General features: G+C 40.3%; 1 long non-coding RNA gene across 14 annotated transcripts in view; it reads right to left on the reverse strand.

Moving 5' to 3' along the window:
* LOC135298593 (uncharacterized) overlaps positions 1-16,379 on the reverse strand; it is a 52,215-nt gene that overhangs the window by 22,872 nt on the left and 12,964 nt on the right. For 2 of the 14 annotated variants that reach the window (XR_010360619.1, XR_010360617.1), the window contains exons 1-2: positions 1,847-3,172; positions 401-549 (exon numbers count right to left, since the gene is read on the reverse strand). The exons of 11 other annotated variants lie outside the window; for them this stretch is intronic. This is a non-coding gene — a long non-coding RNA (uncharacterized LOC135298593). Of the gene's footprint in view, positions 1-400; positions 550-1,846; positions 3,173-16,379 lie in introns of those variants that run through there. One more of the 14 variants, XR_010360618.1, reaches the window with a different exon arrangement.

Genomic DNA, 16,379 nt, shown 5'->3' on the forward strand with positions numbered 1-16,379 from the left:
ACAGACACAAAACCATTCCTCCTTCTCCCCCGCCTTTTTCCTCCACAGCATGAAATGACACTACAGATTTCTACACTGTCACTATCTCTTCAGATAATTAACTTTTGAGTCCATTACCACCCTTTAGATAATCGACTCTCAAGTCCATCAGGGAGAGAGGAGTTCCCCCTTGCACCATGGGATTCCCCCAGAAACACAATTAAAACTTGTGTTTGCATGTCACTCGTGGCACCGCCCAGAGAACATCTGCCCTCGTGACTTCTTCCCCCCCATGTCCAGTGCTCTCACCACTGCACATGGACCAGGACTGCCTTTAGGGTTCCCCTTTTAAGGATGCTCCACCCAGTTCCAAAAGCAGCAGTCTCTTAACTTCGGGACACCAGTGCCCCTTAAATTTTACCTCTTGGGGCCGAGGGGCCTCGTGAACAGAGATCTTCCTCTCCACTGAAGACAGAGGGCATCTCACACCGTTCTCAGCCGGCTCTGTTCTTGCCACTGCTTCACTGCACTCTCTTCGGCTTTAAGGCATTGCCTCCCCCTAAATGCAGTCTCAATGTCACAGGAAAAAAATAGCTCTGTCCATGGCCATACAAGAAAGAGTCCAGCTCAAGGCCACTCCGTCACCTCCTCCCCCCCTCTTCTAACATCTCTCACTTGTACTCACTTTCATCACACTTACCCACTGCTTCACCTTTCTCTCCTCATTCAGATTCAGGGGAATCAGTATTTGTAAGGTTTCCATTATTTTAGAAAGGGGTTACAGTTTTTGCTTCTGTCTGCCCAGAATTCCCACAGTGTTGGGCACTTTCTTGCACCGCATCCCCCACTTCTCCTTCTGGCTAGCCCTGCTGCCAGTCCATGATATCAAATTTCAAGGCAGCACAGGCACTGGCTCTATCTCTCTCTCCCGGAGGTAGAAGCGGGGCCCGATGCTTCTCAGGGCTCCTCCACCCTTCCATCCTGCAAGGCCTTCACTCCCCTCCTCTGCCCGAGGCTCCAGCCTACCTCACCTGGCTGCATGGCTTCCCTCCCCCAGCCAGCCCCGGCCGGGCAGGGCAGCTCTGAGCTCCTTCAATGACAGGGACCAAGAGAGAGTTCTCCTGGGAGTTCTTGCTTTTAACCCCCTGTGTTCTCAGAGGCGGTCCATACCTTCAGTGGCCAAACCAGGTGCCAATATTCAAATCCAAGCACTGAATGGTTTGACTACAACCTCCCAAAAAACTCACTTCCTTCTTAACCTACGACAATTCCCTACATCATGCATGAAAAGAGAAACTATTTCCATACTATCCCAAACTGCACATGACAGCACAAATAAAGTGCTTTCAGCTTTACAGTATCCATTACAATTAATTATCCCAAAGTCCTTGGTGTAAACTGTGAAAAGCCCTTGCTTTTTGAATAAATGGACTCAATCAAAATTCTACAGGCACCTGAACGGACTGCAAATGAACACAAATATCTGCTGGCATTTGTCTCTATGAAGTTGTCTGACACAGGATTTTACTGCCCTGGATTTCCAGTACAACAAAGATCATCACATTTTTGCTAGCAGATAAAGCTTAGAATGTGTGGTTTATGATATTTCAAGACATAAGACCAATAATAGGATAAAATACTAATGTTTTATGTAATTTTTTTGCCTTCATAAAGTCAGAAGAGCTATTTCACCATCACTCAGTTTATTCAGTGTCAATTACACCGCTCATTACACCCCTGTAAATCAAGGACCAAATGAGCCATCTCCCAGGACCTCTGATAAATACAAAAAGAGAAAGAACATCAAAGTAGACTACAGGCTAGAAATTTGCAAGTGGAAGGGACAAACTCAGTGTGTTGAACTTACCTAAGCACTGTAGTTCTGTTTAGTTTGAAGGCTACTGAGTTGGCAAAAGCTCAAAACTTATTAAGGAATTCCTTTTTCCTTCAGGACTGGAATAGCAGAACAGAAAATCAGCATTTTACCATTTCAGTTCCATGTTAAATCCCATGTTTTTGACACCCCATTTGTCAAGGTTAATATTAGCCTTTCATTGTCCCTTAGTAAATTCTGCTTATTATAACCACTAAAGTTACCTGGCATTTTACAGTAGAGTCAGCATTTGCTCTGTTGTGAACTCTACATTGTAGGTGTTTTAAATGCTCTCCTTCCTCTGGGTGAAATAATTTCTGTAAAAATGGCTATTCTAGGTATCTGTTTTGGGAGGGACCTATATTAAAGCTGCTGCAAAAAGGTTTTCATTAAAATAGAAATGCAGAAGAACTACACTCCTCAGACTGCTTCACCCTTGTTCCACAGCACTTACATTTGCACTGATTTTATAATGAATGCACATGAGATGAGCAAAGTGCTGACTTTCCTTGCTCTGCCTTCTCCACTGCTGCTTTCCTTGTCTAAGTGAGGTGCAGTGTCTCACTGAACTATTAAAAAAGAAAGACTAACAATAGGGGAATCATTTTCTCTAACAGCATAACCATTATAGAGTTTCTCTCCTAAGGCACTAGGTGTTAACTAGCATAGTGCATTAAAAAAAATAAATAAAAAGAGTGACACCTGTGATTTAGTATTTTCTAGAATGCACAGTTTGAAAAAAGGCAGTTTGTAACACCAGCAAAACAGGGACTGAAGTACTACTACTAGCAAGCATACCCCCATCCCTCCCCCCTCAGGACACAGATTCCATGGATTGTATTGTGTACGACTCTCCAAGTGAGGACAGTAATGAGTTAGGCTGAAATAAGGTACTAAAACACTGCCAGTCAGAGGTTTGAGGAGTTCTCCTAGGACATTATTCCCACTTTCTTAGATGTGAGACCTCTTGAAGATGACATTTAGAGATAATATCTAAACCATTAGCTGGCACTAGGAAGATGGAGATGGCAATTCAGTGCCAGTGTAAGCACAGCTCAGAATGCCAAACGAGAGCAATGCTGAATTCACACTTCAACATCGAACTTGAACAGACAAACCCTGCCAATAAGACACTTTCCCAAAGGCAATTCACAAGGCAAATTACCATAATTGTCTTCTTTCTTCACAATTACTTCACCTCATGTGTTTAATACTACTAGAAACACCATTTGCCACAAGACAATTAACACCAGGTGACAGACAATGTCGAAGCTTATTCCCAGGGACTCTGCTTCAGAGACAGTTCCCTGTTTTCTCAACAGGCCACTTCAGAGCACACTGCAGGCTGACAAGGGACAGCATGTGCACACTGAAATGTGTGCAGGTAAGAAACCCTGAAATATTACACTTTAGCTCCTGAAATGTTTATTTGGACAGTACATCAAATGAGAAGAAACTTAGACAGCTGTGCACTCCATGCAAGAAAAAAGAAGAAAATTAGTATTACCTGAAAATACGCTGTTATACTAGAAGGAGTTACAAATAAAACAAAAAAAGCCCCACCTTTTGTGCTTGACATATGATCAGTTATGAATTTTCCATGAAGAGTAGGCCTGTTCTGAGAGACTGTAGAGGTGAAAGACTTCCTGATTTAACAATATTTACTTACTTAATCCAGGTCCCAAAACTGTTTACAGACACTACTGAAGAAAATCATGGCCAAGAAAGCCAGGCCACAACAGCATGTGTACCAAGGGCATATGCTTAGGGCCTTTTATAACTAGAAATCTGCTTCATATTAAACCAAGCAGGAAGTTTGAACCTATCCATTGATACAGGAGGGTTTTTTTGTAAGGATGTAACTGTAGCTTTTTTTCTGCCACCAATTCAGCAATATTCTAAAACTTCGTGGGGAGGAAGAAATAGAAATAGAAGTAGTATAGCTGCACAAAGTCTGCATTGACAAGTGGAAAGGTTTCATACTTCTGTTGCCCATTCCAATACCTCACTGTTACCAGTAACAGATTAAACATCTTTATAAATATACCCATGGCTGAGTTTTGAATTAAATACCTTGGATATAGGTAGCAGCAGAGTTGGGTCAAAATGTACTTGGTGCCCCATTGTTTTATCTACCTCTCTGCCTGGGTTTTCAATACCTTCAGCACACAACTTCAGATGGCAAAGACAAGGCTAATTGGACTCTACAGAAGGCAGAGAAAAGATACCATTACAATCTTCTGAAAATAACTCTTAAAGGCTTTTCATTTCCAAGATACTTTCCTCCTTTTGAAGAGAAGCAGTCCCCTGCCAGCTTTCTCACAAGAACAGGCCAGTTTAGATATGTCACAAGAGCACAGCAAGCAGTAACAGAGGCTGCTCCCCCATACCAGTGATCCCAGCTGTTGCACACCTGGGCTGGTCCCTGGTCAGAGCCCCAAGCTGGGACACAGGAAGCCTCATTAGAGAGGGTGCTGAGATGCTGTGCAATGACCCTGGAAGAGGATCCACAGCTGAGAGTGAGATGGGACTACAAGACACTGAAAAGGCTGGAAAACCTATGACAACAACTGCTGCAGTCATTTTCATTTTGGTTATGTACCACCTCTCTGTTGTAACCAGCAACAAGCAGGCACAATGGTACCTAATGCTGTGATTCCCTGCTCAAAATTTAATGGTTCTCTAGCAAATATTACATTATTTCATGGATAAATATGGTCCCTCAGCACTACTGTGACAAGAAAGAAGCTTACATCTAAGCTTGTACTTTCAGTACCACTTTAGACAAGTTCTCAACTGCAGTTACACAGAGAAGGAAAGAGAACAGACCATTACAAGCTTCCCCAGGTTCCAAACTAAGGAGATTTCACAACTAAAATACTGTTCAAGCAAATTATACCCTTTTACTTGAAAAGAGCTTCCAAAATAGCTTATTTCATAGATAAAAATGGTTGCAGTAAAACTGATTAAAATGTATTACATATTTATAGTTCAAAGTTATCTCTGCTTCAGGCAAGGTATTTATACCTTTCATCAGGATTAACTGTTGTTACCAAGTATTTTTTAAACGTGTGTCACTCAACTTTAATTCAATCCACTACACCTGTAAGTCTCTTTTGGAGAGATTTCTGAGGATTTATTTCACAGTAGATGAGCTTTATGTGTATTTCAGTGGGAGACAGGATGGGTGCTTGGAGAGATGGAGACATGATCCATGTATTAGTCTCCTAACAGAAGAATTTAGTATTAAAAGAGAGAGACAGGAAATGCACACACTGGCTGGTATTTAAAGCTTGTTTCAATCCATCTTCTCTTTCATACCTGAAAAAATATGCTGAAGCCACTGATAACATTTCCTTTGGGAGCACATATTATTAGTGGCTATTAACACACACTGACTGGTGTGTTTGTCAACTGATAATTTCACAGCGTGCAGGTACACCAAGAAAGCAATTTCTGTATTGGTGTCTTCAATTTGAACTAAAGGCTCCAATCTGTTGCACACAGATCAGCAGGCACCTCTCTATTTACTCTGTTAGCTGCCAAGGGGAGCTCCAATATCAAAACTAGAAGTCTTCAAGAACTTGAGGCAAATTCTGCATTTTGATTACGTACTGATGAAGCCTGTTAGATTTTTCAGGTCATTCCTAGAAAGCGTGAAATTCTGCTTTTATAACCAATACATCATTCTTTCTATTTTCCTCATGTCAAAAAGTACAGCTGCATTAAATTTCCTTGTGCAGCAACATCTGCAACAACATTGTTTCCATTTCAAAACCTTTTGGTATTTGTTCAGCAACTTGCTACACACTGCAGCATTTTGCCCCAAAGCAAAAAAAAAAGCCCCAAACTAATCTTCACTTGAGCACAAATGGAAGTGTCTGATACTGCAAAAACAGCCAGAGTAGTACTTTTCAGCTACATTTCTAAACACACCACCAGAAGAAATGCCTTTCACTCCAGGTCTTCTGAAGTAAATTGATTTGGTTTGGTGAGCACTACCCAGCTGCCTCAGTGTCATCTGGAATAAGTAGATACATCCTCTGCTTTGTAAGATCCACGCTCACAAATTGCTGTGCATCATGCCTGCCTCAACATTTCCCTGAGCAGCTTAATGAGATCCTTGTTGACTGCAATCTTACCAGGTGTAAACCTGAAGCTGCTGTTGGAAGCTCCTGGCACTTGTTCAGTGTTTACTTTGCACATTGTACACTTAATATTTTAGTTGAGAAATGACTGCTGCTGTGTTTTGCACAACATTCTGCGACAGCTTAAAAGGATAGTGGCGCTAAACAAAGCCCTTCTGCTTGTTCTGTTGTTCTGGGGGAGAGTTTTCCACCTCCCTGCCATACATTACTGCTTTATGCAGCAGCATTTGCTTATATTTGCATGACACATCAAAAACACTAAAAGCTCTTTGTCATGTGTTATCAATGTTTCCCAGGTCTTGTCCTGCTTCCACACTGACAACCAAGACAAAAATTCTTTTTGGACAGCAAACTAACCAAACTCACAAAATTTCTTCAAGTTTTTGCAAATTGATTCTATTCTGCTTTTCCCTTAAGGGACAACATGCACACAAAGAAAATGAAAAAAATATTTTTCTCTCAAGAAACAACTCAAACTACTTAGCAAGTAATAAGAAAAAAAAAACCAACAGCATCCTTTGATTGTTTTTTAATCCTTCCACTCATAAAACAATCCATCATGCTTTGCTTCGTAGGCAAAAGGTTTAGATAAGATTCAAATACAGGCATGAGGGTTAAGTAAAAAAAAAATGCACCTACTGATAATGGACAGCTAAAGAACAATACCTATACCAAAAACATGGCTGTGACTCTTTTTTTGAGGGAATGAGTTACATTTGTATCATTCTTGCAGGGACAGTACCTCAATAACTCACAGCAGATGCCATTCTATTCCTTATCCCATTATCCAGCTTTCAGACAGACACTCAGATGGATTCACTACACCACACTACAGACTGCTCTCCCCATGGGAAAGTAGCACATCCACCACACTAAGCAGAAAGAAGTGATGAGGGTATCATGAACCATCATTAAAAGGAAACTCCTGTTATTTGCTAGTAATGTGGATATTCTATTTTTCAAGAGTAAGTACAAGTTCCTGTGAAAAGCAATAACTTATCTCCAAAGCCCTGCTACAAACTGTTTAATTATACACTGAATATTCCATCAAAACTCACTTAACAGCTGACACCAGCTGTAATTTTTTTACTATGTTTTCTGATCTTTATCTTAATACCTGTATATTTCCACCCAAGACTCCTTCCAACAGAGTGACTTCTTACTTTTCCTCAGTCTTTTGAGGTTGTAGATGTTACCTTTAAAACCATGATTTGCTAACAAATTCCAGGATAGAAAAAGCGAACATCTCTGACTTTGAATCAGCCTCAGCCTGATAAAGTAATTGATAAAGGTTAACAGCATTTCCCACAGGATGTTGGAGTTGTATACCCCTCCTTTCAAAATCACCTTCTCTAGTTCAAATATGCCACAAAGGAACTTCTTAAAGCAATAAACCAGATACTTTTTAACTGGCCAAACACAATAAGAAGTTTTTTTTGTTTCAGTTATGTAAAGCTGTAAGTCTTTTTAAAAAATCACATCAAATTCTCCAGTCCCAAACTTGCATTTCTTATTCCACTAAGAAAATCAGCTTGATCTCTAAGCAGTGTTGCCAATGTACTCTCAAGGTAAAAGCTGAAAACAGTCACAAAAAGCAAGCAGCAAGAGCTGTACTTTGTCAGTAACCTTTTCAGTGATAGCAGAAATAAGAAAAGTGACACCATGATACTTGTTGCATTAATAACACTGGTAATAAAACACAGTTGGGATTAGCATTTGAGAAGCTAAGGCTTGTGGACCAAAATGCCTGCTCAAAGTTGTGCCTGACCAATTGCTTCTTAACAGAAGTTCTTAAAATCATGAGAACCACATCTGACATTTAAAGAAAAGAACATTTGTCTTCTTCATTATGTTAAGCCTGAAAGCATTTCAGTTCTCTAGTTTTCCTTTAATTATGGTATTATATAAGCAGCATTAGAACAAGAAAACCTATGTATTACACTTCAGTAATTCCACTTTGTAAAAAACACCCTTCACACTATGTCAGAAGCCAGATAATGCCTTCCCTTAGTTTACAATTCCTCTGCTTTGACTTACTGATAAATACATATGCGGGGGCTGCTTGGTTTTGTTTATTTTAACTCATCCTTTGACTTGATGCCTCAGGATAATCACAGAGTGACAGTACCTGTTGCTACTGTACATTTCCCAACACTTCAGTAGAACAGCTCCTGAGGCGTGCCTCATGAATTGCACCAGTCATGGCAGGGGGACACCACAGACATCGTCATCAGGAGGCCGAGACCTCAGTTACTGCTTTTCTTACCTTGGGAGAAAAATCCCACTGGAATTGTTTCTGTAACATTCCTTACCCCTAACAGTGATCGAGGAATTTCCCTCTGCTGAGCTGACTTAAACACAAAAATCACTAATGCCAAAAAGCTACACGCAGCAAGCGACAGGGTGTTCTTTTTTATAAAAATTTTGGGAAGCAAATCCTTTGTGAGAGATGCAGAGCAGGTATAAAATGGGAATATCTATACATGCTGATATGTAAGGGAGATGCAAGGCACTGTGGTTAGCATCAAGTGCAGGATTTTAATACAAAAATATTAACCCAGTTTTGGGTAAAATAGGGAAACTGGCATTGCTTTTGCTCTTCACTTTGGTCCCTACTGTTACAGATACACTTATACTGGAAGTCAGAGCAGCAGAACCCACTTTCAATTTATTCTTGTTCCCTATAAAAAGTACATACCCTCCTCAAATAAGAGACATTTTCCAAATTAGAGTATAATGAAGAGGAAGCTGGAACAAAAACAGGCTGTCATCCTACTTGGTAAGGTAGCACAAGGAGAGAGGGGGAAAAAACAAATTTGCAGGCATAGATATTTTTTTCTCAAAGCAAAATTGCCTGGATTTTACTAACAGAATGCACTAAACAAATTTCTTAACTGAAATCCCCATCTGGGTTAACAAAATCTCTTGTAGACTGAAATATAAAAACTTGCAAAGCAAGGATTTTGCAGAGGCACTTCCCTGCAGGACAAACTGGCGGTTTTGATTCCACCATCTGGCTGAATCATATTCCACCTCATGAAGCTGTTGCACAGCTAGTAAAATGAATGGTATAAACATTTAAAAAGGAGTATTTTCTGTGCCATTACCCTGATGATAGCTTCCTCAATGCCATTTTCTATAAGCACATGGAATAACTGATGTCTAACAGCTCCCTGTTACATAAAGCTGCACCCTGGTTTGGAATGTCTTGTCAAGAGGGCCACAATTGCTCATTAATTCCTTACAGCACCTAAACACTGAAGGTTCTTGGACCTCATGGAACCCAACAAACCCAAATGAATTTATTTTCAGTGGTTGCTGTTTTTTGGGAAAGAAACCCCAATGTGACAGCAAGAAATTAAATCACCTATGGTTCAAAAAATGAGCTTCCCTCCAAAACCACACTTTCTCATTAAATAAAGGCAACAAACCCCAGACTTTCACTGTTGAACACCAGTGACATACACCCACTATTTTTCATTAAGAAAAACCAGGTTGACTACAAAAATAGAGCTCCAGGATCTAATGGAGAAGAAAATTTTCTTAAGTAAGTAATTGCAAAATATCTGAGGAAGTCAAGCTTACCTGTTAATTATTCATGTTTCTGTTTCCATTTCCAGCTACTCTGGAGCTGCTGATGCTGGCACTCTCTGCTAGGTTTAAGCATCCTTTCAGCTCAACTCTGCCAAATTAAACTGTCACTTTCTATTAAAAAATCTATAGCAGGGGGTTTTTAATCTTCTGATTTATACTTTGTAATAGGAAGCCAAAGTTTAAATTAAGACAGTATCAGCTTATGAAATAAAGCCTGTGCAGTGACAACCCCAGTGAAGAAAAGCCTCCTGCTTGCATTGAAGTGCACAGCAGAGCAGTTTTAGTTTCTGTCTTTTGGAAGGTTTTATTTTACACAGCTCAAGTCAATCTCACACTCTTATTTAAAATAGCAGTGCCCATAGATTCAGGCAGAACACCTGAAAGAAGTCGTCACTGGCCATCAAGTGTCTGAACTGTCCTTGACTTTGACCTGCCACACCCCCAGCCTCTTGACCTTTGGGGTGTATTAAGCAGGCAGTGCACAACCCAGTTGAATTAACATTTCCTTCTGTGAGCTGCTCCTCCTGAAATTTTCTTAAGGAGCTATGGACTCCACCATTCACTGTGCTTAACATTAAACCAAACCAACTTCTGTAGTTCAACAGCTCTATAAATATTACGGATTTTTTTTTTTGATTTTGTGCAATCCTTAAAAATAGACTATAGTAATAGTCTTATTTATTTCCATTGGACACTATCTCATCATCATATGTTTTTCCTCCTAACCATTTTTACTCCATCTTCTCCAGTGGTATCACTCCTGTGTTTTCTATCACTTCACAGCTCAAGAAAACTTAGTCATAAGGTGTTACAGACAGGGAGAAGGTGACTTCAGTGTGGGAGAAACAGAATTGCTCATAAAATGATTATTTACTGTAATTACCAGCACTCTCTCCAGCCTGTCCTCTCTCATGAACTTTGAGATAATTTTTAAAGAAGTTCAAATCACCTATAAGTGTAATTTTGTTATGACATCATTACCTTGCCACACGAAATCTTACTCCCATTCTCCTTTTATCCTAGGGATCTCTAGCTCACTCCTCCTAGTGACATGACCCTCTTGTCTGGCTCAGCACACTCTGCCATGCTGGATTTCACAGGAACCAAGAGCTACATCTGGGGCTCAGAGTTGACTCCCTCTTGCACAGTCTGAGCCTGAGGAGAGACTGGTGAGAAGATTGCAGAAGCTGACCATGATACCCTAGGTACCTAATGCTGCAAAGTCATGACAGGATAATTAAGTAAAAGGACTGATTTAAACAATGACGCCTAGGAAGGATTTATATTGCCACCATCAGAGTTTGAGAGACTGAATACTTGGAAAAATTAGAGTTTAAAACTTTCAGTATTTTAACTTTTATATACTTGTCATAACATTCAAATTTAATTTGGGCTTTAGCAACCAGAAGGTTTCTGAAAATCTATGCATTAATAATATGTAATGACATCTTTTCACGTCTATGCAATTTTTAAGACAAAGACAATGGGCCCATGTCTCTTCTCTCCACCAGCTAGATCTTATACCCAGTGTGGACTTCTCAGAACATCATGCTGTGATGCAGTGATTTTCATGTTCCCCTCTCCCACATCTAGGGTGTCCTAGAGCTCCTACAGGAGGCAGTATCAACAGGCTCCTTGTGCTGAATAACAATGAAAATTTTCCAAATGTATTATTGTACAGAATTTCAAAACTCAAACATCCGCTTTAAGTGGCAAGGCAACCACAGCATGACTCAACTGCTGCTTCCTGTACTTGGTTTGTACTCACTGATTTCATGTGCTGCCCCCAGCTGCTTCTGGTACCCATTCTTTGCACTGAAAGCCTGATCCTCCACAGTGTGACACTGCTACCTTATTCAGAAGAAAGCCAAATTGCATTTCAAAGCTCCCTGACTCAGATTTCATGGGGCTTCATCTCAGAACTGCATTGCAAGTAGTTACATAGATAAACTACAGTGTGTGAAGCATCCCTTCTTTGCTTTCAAACCCAGGACCTGCTTCTTCATTTTGATAGTAAAAGATTTTAAAATCACAGAAAATTCAGGGAGTTAGAAAGAAAGCTATGCTTAGTAGGCCCTGGGAAACATCAGACCTTGTGTTTGCCAGATCATGTGAAATTGCACCTGCGTAATCAGTATATGATAAATGATATAATTGTTAGATGTGATAATTGTTTAGATATAATTATTGTTTAATGGTAAGAAGAATCACGAGAAACTATGTTCAAGGGTTTGGGGGGATCACGAGAAACCTATGCTTGGATGAAATCAATGTATACAATAGAACAATGTAAGTTTAATAATTAATATGTAAGTTATATAACGACAGAATATAAAAACATGTTCAACCCATGGTGGAGTCAGATTTGAGTCTGTACCCCTGACACCCAGAGCTCTTCAATAAAAGCACCTGCATATAATCATTCTGTGATTATGTGTTCCTAAAGGCTAACAATTTGAGGCCCTCCAGCTACCACACCACTGAGTTCATAATTTCTTCAACCCTTCTGCCCTCTTAGCCTTCCACCCAATTCTTACATTTCCAGACTGCAGAGATGGCAGCAGCTGTTCCTCACATGGAAGCCTTTCCACTACTTGCTGATCTCTACAAGACCTTATACCTGCTTTTAATAAACTTTCACAATCTCCTCCCTCCCACCACATAAAAAACAGGAATAACCTGCTTTCCGGGATGACCACAGCTGCCAGTTAGAGGTTTAGAAAGCAACAAAGTCCAGAACTGACCATAAGGAGACAGGAGTGAAAGGCTGGTTCTCATCACCATTGCCACAAACAGCGTCTGACAATGGCACCACAGACTCTCCTCTCCCCCTCCCTACTTACACCTAATTCACTTGGCTTACATGAAAATGTGAAACACCCAATTATCTAATAGAAATTCAACTGACTGAGAACATCAGAAATTAAAGACTGTGTTAAGTATTTCCTGCATTGGAGCTGCACAAATGGGGCAGAAAGTCATCATATGAACTACACATGATTAACTTTCATTATTCAACAATTAGAGGAATGTTTTCCTCACAAGGCTTGAAGAATTTCCTTCTCCCCTACAGCCATTTTTCAGGAAAGAGGCAGATAGAGACACAGGTTTTTACACAGCATGCCCCATTGGCTAAATTCAAAAATTCTCTACTCACATATGAGCAGGTTAGATTTTAATCACCTCTCGCTTACCTCTCTTACCACTTGGTACATACAAAGTCTATGAACTCAATAGCATTCACTGAAACACTTGAGAATTTTTTGCTATTATAAGCAGCAGAGAACATACAAACAGTACTGTAATTCAGACAACTCCTAAGCCTGAACTCCACTAAAAATGTGATAGAATCTCAACCTGAATATACACTACAGCTGTTGGGAATTATTTCCTGAAAAAAACATGGCCACTCCAGGCTAGAAATAAGTACTGCAATTGCCTTCCTGGTGCCCTCAGAAAAGCTCCTCTGCCACTTCTACCCTCACTGGGAACTAAGCATTCAGAGGGTCAGTACGCACACCGTTTTTTAAAGGGCACAGTAAACTTACATCAGTGATTTAATGCACAAACACTTGGAATGCAGAGATTTCTTTAAGATTGCTTCTTGATTGGCAAACTGGAAACCAGAACAGTACCTCTAGATTAGGTATTCCTACCCTGATGCAGTTTGTCCCGATACTTGATTAATTGTCACTAGGAAAAGAATTTTCTTCACACTCTGCCAACCCTTCTAAAGGAGTCTTTGTCTGATAATAACCTCAAATGCCAATTGCTGTGACAGACTCCTCTCCTCTGAATTGTTGGGATCTCTGATGAAGATGTATCACATTTATCTTGGCTGAAATCTAAGGTGATAGCCCCTGAAGGTCTCCAGCGTGCTTCTGCCCCCATAAGGTACATTTGATATTCTACATTGCCTAGAAAAAGATAAAACAAATGTCTTACTTGAATAGTTAAACTGAGAAATATAACCCCTATATTTTAAAAACACAGCAAGACTAGGATCTACACATAAAAGGATAAACCTCAGGGAAAAAATATAATGCTGCTATGTGGGAATTAAGTTGCAGCTATCTATATACACCCCTTATTAAAAGCTTTTCACCCTGTATTGGTCCACAAGGCACTGCTCAGTAACTTGTGTTTTTTCCTGAGGATTACAAGACTAAATGTGAACTCCAGGGAAAAAGGTGAGCTCCAGCAAACCTGTAGTTCTGCTATCTCTGTCGTTTGTCTTTTTAATTCTGAATTTTAAGAAGCTGACAATGCTTTCTGTGAAAGCGCAACTGCAAAATTGCTGCCCACTTCTCTCACCAAACAATTCCACTGACTTCATAAACTACCAGAAATGGGAGCTTTAAATAGCATGGGAAAAATCAACCCTAACATTAAGTACAATGAAAAAGTTTTTCTAATTCAGTATCTGCCTCATAAACCTTCTCAAACTCCCAGATTTAATACCTGTACCTTTTCAGGAACGCTAGAAGAATTATGCATCTTGAAGAAGACTAGATAATTTTAACATTTTTACCTTCAAAGTATATTGCAATTCAGTGCAGATACATATAAGTTGCCTGAAAAATCTTAAAGCCTTTTCTGGTTTGGCCACCACCTTGAAGGCTCTTGGAATCACTGTGATCAAATTCAGCAGCAGTAGCCTAAGTGAATCAGATCTTCAGCTTGTACCTGTGAAAGATCTGCCTTACATGTGTCAGAGAAACCAATCCATTCCATTAAATAAAAGCCATCTGCTTAGATTCGCACTGATTTATTAAGGGATTATTCAGGACATGCCAGTTCTTTCCTCATCTGAAGTTCTGAACAGTGGATAAGCTATTCCAGAAGTTCATAGCAGGTGAAACTACAAAGCAGCTGAGGTGTTTAGGTCAATAATGATAACAAGAAGGAAGAGCAAACAACATTTTCAAAGATGCAGTATTTTCTTCCTAACCTAGCTGAGTAACTTGACTTCTCAACTCCCAATAAGCATGTAGTATGGTGAAAGAGGGAAGAAATGATTTCACTTCCTTGAAACCAACATACCATTTCTGCCTTTCAGATCAGTATGTGCAGCTTTGGTGCCTTCCCGTGAAATAACAGACTGATTTTTTCTTCATATTAAAAGTGTCTCGCACAGCATGAGTACCCTCTGGTTTTCTAGTTTAATAGTATCCTAGTAAACAAGAATTCATCTCAGTCTTCCTTAATTCAAATTTTTTAAAATAAAATCTGAAAAGAATTTACATTGTCTGAATATTTGTATACACTCGTATATTGTCCAAAGGTTGCTCCATTTGATCACAATACCATTTACTTCCAAGGAATCAGTTTAGTCCACCCCAAGATTAATGCTTTAGGACTGTAGTTTACAAACAAACCCCATTATGCCTCCTTTGACATTTTGAGTACTCAGCTATCCATACATGTCAGCAGCCACACACATGCCCTCTCATCTGAGAGCAGTGGCTCAGTGCACCACATCCATTTTCTCCTGGCAGACTCAGCTGTCTGGCTAACACTCGGGCTAAGAGCAAGGAACCACTGAGCCAAGTACCAGAGCAACTGCACTTCTGTGAAGGCACAGAGCCACTTGGGCAGGGAAGGGATTTCTGCCTGTTCTACCACGCAAAATAGGACCTGGCCAAACACCTGAGTGCTGGGGTACCCAGGCTACCTCCTGGGCTAGGAGAAGCATTACACCTGCACAATCCTGTGCCTGTTTTCCATGCCCTGCTTGGCTCAGGAACAGCTCTGTCATCTCCAGGTGCTGCTTTAAGATGCCATTTATTCCCTTCATCTCCCTGCACATGCTTTCAGTCAGCTCATTCATTGCTGTGATCACAACACAGCAATTCACTGTTCACTGGTGACTCACAGACCTGCAGCCAGCTCTGACACATTTTCCTACATTCCATTCAGGATATCAGCAGCTTTTTCTGACATCTCCCCAGGGATGTGTCTGTCAACTGAGATTTCAAAGGGGCCTGGATGGCCACAGAATTGCAATAGGATTTCAGTGTGTCATGGCAAGAACATTAAACATGGGCAACTCTGAATGGAATGCTTCTGACTTGTCTTTTCCCTGAAAATTAGCATGCACTAACCCACTAATGCTAAGTGCACAATCAAACAATGCACTGGACTCAGGAAACCACCCTGTAAGTGCACACCATTTCTAACCTATCACAGAGCTGGCTCTGTAAGAGTACCACTAGAACATGTGCTATGGTATTGACCAAATGAGTTACTTTTGCCTGTTGAAGGCAAGGGATGTATTTCAATTTCAAAGGGAGAAGAAAAATCTATTTTTACTGTATTATATTGGTTTGCCTGTGGGAATACTGTCTTTAAATTTGAAAACCTGCATCTTCCCATACAAGCTATAATCTTCCATTTCATGCCCCAAGCTTGGCAGTAAGCCCCATTGATGATTGACCGCCTTTGTCTGCTACAACATAAAATACTACACAAAATTACTACCTGGTGTTGCCATCTTATTGCAAAGGTTTACCTTTGCAATACCTTCTTGGTAATTTCTCATGGGCAGCTCCTCACAGCATCGACTCCTCCTTCTCAGCACAGCCAACAAAACTCCATCTAACTTCTCAACCAGCCAACGTACTCTTTTACAATACCCACCCTAACTGGATCTAGCTGTGGCCTATTAAGGGCAGGCTTGTTCCTAATTCTTGATAATTAGCACAGCTCTAACTCCTTAGGGGTGAGATTACCTTCATCACTATCTCTATTTTCCTACATTCCACCCATCCACAACCTGGCTTACT

Source organism: Passer domesticus, chromosome 4 (assembly GCF_036417665.1).
Source record: "Passer domesticus isolate bPasDom1 chromosome 4, bPasDom1.hap1, whole genome shotgun sequence".
Lineage (NCBI taxonomy): Eukaryota > Metazoa > Chordata > Aves > Passeriformes > Passeridae > Passer > Passer domesticus.